Source organism: Arvicola amphibius, chromosome X, assembly GCF_903992535.2.
Source record: "Arvicola amphibius chromosome X, mArvAmp1.2, whole genome shotgun sequence".
NCBI lineage: Eukaryota > Metazoa > Chordata > Mammalia > Rodentia > Cricetidae > Arvicola > Arvicola amphibius.
In genome coordinates, this window is record NC_052065.1 from 52,302,078 (window position 1) to 52,308,294 (window position 6,217).

Genomic DNA, 6,217 nt, shown 5'->3' on the forward strand with positions numbered 1-6,217 from the left:
TGGCCTTGAAGTTCTAGAGGGTCAAAGGTTCTGAGGGCAGGGCAATAATGGCAGTGAGAATGGCTGAGGGTTCACATCTCCAACACAAGCAGGAGCCAATGAGGTCAATGGCTAAGGCAGGAGTCTTTTAAAACCTTAATACTTGACTGTAGCATGGATTCTAGTTGGTCTTAGTAAATAAAATCTAGAGTCAGATATTAGGGGTTAATACTGAAGATCAGACAAGCTTTGCAGCCAGCCACTAATGAGTTCTAACCTCTACCAATGCTCAGATCAAAATAGAAATCCTGTCCTCAGACTGCAATCTCAGACTGCAACTGTGTCCACCAAACCTCAGACTGACCGAGCTCCATTCTCTTTCTGCCTTATATTCCCCTGTCCACCCCGTCATGTCACTCCTGTCTCCCCCCTCCCTAGTGCTGGGATTAAACGGGTGGGATCCCAATGCTGTGATCACCTTTCTGTGAGCACTGTTTCTCTTCTAGACAGATTCAATCTAGTGTAGCCCATGGTGGCCTTGACCTAAGAGATCCTGCTCTATCTGTCTCCCCTTTTCTGGGAATAAAGGTGTGTACAAATGTTTTTGGGCCCCAGTGTCTTAGTTCTACACTCTGATCTTCATGCAAGCTTTATTTATTAAAACATAAACAAAATATCACTATACTGAACGCAGGGACACACATCCTCCATCAACGCTACACTTCCTAATTCTTTTAAAAAGCGACCATCAACTGGGGACCAAGAATAAAAGGACCCTATGAAATTCATTCTTCTTCAAACCACCTGAGAGCACACACAACTTCTATCCCATTGACTCTCAGCCTCCTGCATATCCTGACCACTCATGAAATACTTTGCCCTTCCACAGGGAAATTTTATCTCATGGGTTGTACTCCGCATTGACTGGTAGTGTGGGTGTTGCTTGTGCTCTTTTCCATTGCTCAAGAACTTTCCATCCTGGGGTCCTTACTGTTCCAGAATTGTATAGTTGTCCTGAGACCCCACGGGCTACAATAACATGATAGCAGAGCAGTCTCTCCAAAATGAGGGAAAGTGAACACTCTCCTGGACAGGTTTAAAATCCAAGACAATCCACAAATTGTTAGAAATAGCCCATATCTCAGTATGGCACAGACCCCCACATAAACAGTGTTCTCTCAGGTAGGCCAGTCCTTTGGAAAATAAGATGTTTCAGAACCAAATCCAGCATAGAAACACACAGGAGCAATATAGTAGTACCCCAAACACACATTTTAACCCTGATGTACATGGTTAGCCATACCTCAGTCCGTGGGTAGGAACTTGAATTCTCAATATGCCATGATTGTTTCCTCGGCATAGGGGGAGGGGAGTCTCTAGAAGTATGAGTCCTTTCTGGGATTGGTTCCTCTTTGTGGTCGTTGTTGTGTGTCTTTGTTTTCAATAACATTCCTCAGTCTGAGCACTGAGGGAGAGTTTTGAAAGAGATACATTATTACAGGACGCTTACGATAGACGATTTAGGAAGGGCTTCTGTTCAGGAGGATGTGGGTGTGCTACTGTGATACCATTGAGATCCTTGTCTTGGATTTGATAATGTTTAAGGACACAGAGGAACGCAATGTCAGGGGATGATCTGCTCAGTCCAGTTCTCATTCCTGGTGTCCAGGTGCCTTGTAGTTTCAGTCAGGGTGGTTTCCTTGAGAAGGCTGTCCTTGGGGGGAATGTGAAGAGGAAGAGCTGGACATCCTGGTTGCTATGACCAGACTCAGTTCATGGCAGAGCTAGAGCCATTTTATTAGACCTTCCTGGTATTTCTGGCCTCTAGGAAGTTTGAGGCGACAGCCCCAAGACCTCTTTCAACCTTTACCAAGGAAAGACACTGACCACTTTTCTTGAGCTGCCTAGCCACTCTCTCTGTCTTGCCAACCTCAGGCCCCTGTGTGGGGCATACAGATGGTATGGCTTGTTTACCTTTATCTTGGTCTCTAGTGCCCTTAATCTGATAGTTAGCTGGCTTTACTGCATGTCCTGTGGTATTCCTCCCAGATCCCTTTTTTTCCTTTGAATGTTTACATTTCCCCCCTCGCTCTCTCCGTATCTCTCTGTCTCTTTCTCTATTTATATAGATACAACTACATATCTATGTATATTATATATATAGAGAGATAGATTAGATAGATAGATAGAGAGATGAGAGAAAGAGAGATATAGAGATAGATATACATAGAAAATAAGGAGAGTAAGGACCCAAAAAAGGCCTTATTTTCCCAGAAAGAAGAGATAATATCTGCAGGAAAGCAAGCTGAGAATTAGAGCCCAGCTCTGTGACTTCTTGGATCAGCTCTGCTTGAGCCCGTCAAATTCCTGTGTGAGATCAGGAGTAATAAGGAAAATGGTGTTCCTCACACACGGTAGACCTGCCGGACAAGAAGCCATCTGGTGGGACACTGAACACCTCAGGAACAACTACAGGAAAGGATTTCCAACCTTCTTGTCTTCACATGCCAAACCATGTGGGCTGCAGAGACCAAGGCTCTCACCTGACCCTCGCGGACACATCACCAAGTGGTACCTGATAGAGCCACCTGATTCTCAGATGTTCACTTTTCAAGTCAGAGGATCTGTGCCAGCAATGCTCTACACACCCACAGATTTCTGCTGTTCTCAACACTGACCAAATGGCTGTTTTTGCAGTGTTTAGTGGTGAATGCAGAATCTCATCCCTGGTTAAACTGTCGAGAATAGATGTCACCCGGAATTGCAGCCTTAACTGAGACATCGGTATCAGGCCCATCCCCATGCTCAAGGCACGGGGAACATCACCAAAGTAGGAGAGGAAAGAATTTAAGTAGAGGAGGGTGGGGACCAATGCTGGGGAATGGTGTCTTCTGCACATGACATTTAGCCTCAGATCTCATGAGTTCACAGCAACTGTGACAAGACCTACACAAGTTCAAGCCAGTCAGTTTTCCAGCATGCTGCATGGAGAGAAGAGGCTCAAGAGGCCAGTGTTCTTGCAGCAAAGCTATTGTAGTTGATGTTGGGGGCTTGTAGAGCCAATCTTCTTCAGCAGTGTGGCCTATGGTAGAGTGCCCAGTCTCAGGTGGCTGGTTCCATACCCATGTGTATCTGGGCAGTACTAAAAAGACTAGTGTGCTCCTTTTAAAGAAAATCAGAAGAGGACATGAACGTCAAAGAGAATGAATATGCCTAGACTGGGGGGGGGGGGATCGCAATGGGGAGTGGCAGGAGGCATTGAGGGTGGATGTACTCAAGATATATTGTGAATATGTAGGAAACATTCAGAGAGTAAATAGAAGAACCACCTTTAACATTTTTTGAGTTTTAAACTTCACACATCAGAATTCTAGAGTCACAAAGAAATCTTTCACTGTACCATCTTGTGATGAAAGCCTAGCTTAAAGGTGATTGAAAGGGCCCCAAATGGCCAAGACACTTTTGATATCCAAATATCATGTTTGACACTCTTAGTCTGTTGAGATCATGACAGGGAGGTCCTTAAAATATATTACCAGTGCCATACATAGTTCAAATACATAAATAAAATATCATGGCATGTAATAGAGAGCATAGACCACCAGTCCATGCATATAAAGATCCTGGATTTCTGGTACCCATGGTTGTATAAGCCCCTTGGAGAAGAATTGGCTTGTCTGAATGTGGTTTGAATGTGGTTCCCTGGCTGAAGTCTGCTTGGCCATTGCTTAAGGCCTCATTTAATGCATTGTTGGATTTGATTTATAAGAGCTTTTGTACATTATTTTTATTAAGAGAATTTGTGCATAGTCATGAGGAAAAGTGGTCTCACTAGCTATCCATATGAAGAGAATCCTACTGGATTTCAGATACACACTTCATATAGTAAAGACCTGGCTGTGAGAGACAAGATCATGCAGACTATAGCAGGCTATGCAGAGACTACAGTTAGGACGTTTCCTTCCTCCCTTCTCCCTTCATTCTGGCTTCCTTTCTTCTAGGGATGAGTATACTGTGGATGCTTGGCTTGTGGGACACCACAGTGCTGTGAGGCCTGGCCCCTGAATCTGTTTCTCTTCAAATCTTTCAGAGATCATCAGAATATGGCATTTAAAATGTTTTAAAAACTTAGGGCTTTTCATGATAGTGAAACACATCTGCTCCTGGCAGCACCAATTACTTCAAGAAGACGATGGGCACCAAAGAGGCTTCTTATCATGTTTGTTAACCATTTGGGCAAGAAACTGATCTTTTCTGGGTTGTTTGGCAAAGTGGACATAGAGGACCCATAGAGAAATGACTTCTGAACTTCCATAAAGATGAGACCATCCTTTGGGATTACTGATTCATGAAAGAGTGTACCAGACATCCTGCAGGACACTGAAAAGTGTGACCGACAAACAGTCTTTGATATTTCCTGCTTCACAGAAAAGTCTGCCGGATGCTAAGGTTCTATAGGCTGAAGATGGATGCCCCAATGGTACAAAAGAACTTTGGGGGACTGTCCAGACAGTGAGATTTCTCTATCAATTTTAGAGTTTTGGAAATTGCTTACAATGTACTTCCTGTTAACTTAGGTAATATTATATCCTTCTGAAGTCCTTGATGCAGTTGAAGAAGTTATAGTTTCCCTTAGCTTTGATAAAAGATAAAGCAAATATAAGTATTATAGCTATAATTCATACTTGATACCTGTCTTATTATATGTAATTTTACTATGATAAATTTAAAACCTTTTTTATTTTAACAGAAAAGTGGAGGTGATGTGAGAGTCTCATGTGTATGCTATGAATACCATTGGGTAATAAAGAAACTGCCATGGCCTGTGGATAGGGCTGAACTTAGGCAAGCAGGGACAACTCATCTGCATGCTGTAAGAATGAAGGCAGAGTCAGAGCGAAGCCATGTAGCCCCGACAAAAATAGATGCTGGGAACTGTAGCTGGTAAGCCACAGGCATGTAGCAATACACAGATTACTAGATTTGTTTGAATTATATATGAGTGTTAGCTCATAAGAAGCTAGAGCTAATGGGCCATCCAGTGTTTTAAATAATATAGTTTCTGTGTGATTATTTCGGGACTGAGCTGCCAGGCTGCTGGGAAATGAACAAGTGGCCTTCTTTCACACAGAAGAGAAAACCCAAAGAATCCACAAGTGTGAGAATGTTTGATAGCTTGGTAGAAACCTGAGTGTTAATCACTTTCAGATGGAAAAATTCTATGGCTCTTTGGTATACCCCGGGGCAACACGTTTGCTCTGTGTTGCTGGTTTGAATAATGTTTATGACAGAAAACATTCTGCGCCAACTGGAGCTACATAGAGAGATCCAGTCTCAGATAACAATATCCCCCAATTGACAACAGTCCAGGTTGCCACTATTTGTAAAACTGACACTATGCCCAGTCACAGAGCAGCCAGGGATTCTGTTTTTGGAGGCTTCTCCATGATGAAGATATGAAAATGCTCATGATAATAATAAAACCACTGTAAAGACCCTCTCTGCCCATTTACTGTAGAATGGTGGGACACGGTCACCATGCCCTAAGCCCATGGCTATATGCTTGTCAATGATGGCGAGGATTTATGGCATAAGGTCCTGAGAGGCTACATGGATGGGCCTGGCACATAAAATACAACGCATAAGAAGGGAAGTGATCCACAAATAGAAACATGTGGTATGATTTGTACTATATAGCTTCATATAAACTGCATTGTTTATGGAAATGCACACTAAAGCATTCCAAGCAGGGAGAACTGAGGAGATGGCTGGACTTTCCAGATTTCATTATCAACTGCTTCAACGGCCAGATTTTAACCTGGGTGCCAGGTCGAAGTGTGCCACTCTGTTTTGGCACAATTTTTTCTTCAGACTCCAGCACCAGGAGGACAAAAGCTCAACTACGTGATAAAAACTTTGACCTAGGACCTGACTCATCTGACACAGAGACAAACACAAAATGAAGCCTCCTTGATGCAAGACAGAATGATTTTAGCAAAAATTTAGAGGGGCATCTTCAATTCATATGTACTCTTCCATATTTACTGATATACACATTGGAACAACCTTACATCCCTGGCTGAAGTCTGCTTGGCCATTGCTTAAGGCCTCATTTAATGCATTGTTGGATTTGATTTATAAGAGCTTTTGTACATTATTTTTATTAAGAGAATTTGTGCATAGTCATGAGGAAAAGTGGTCTCAAAATTACTTTTGTTGTTGATGATTCCTTGTGCAG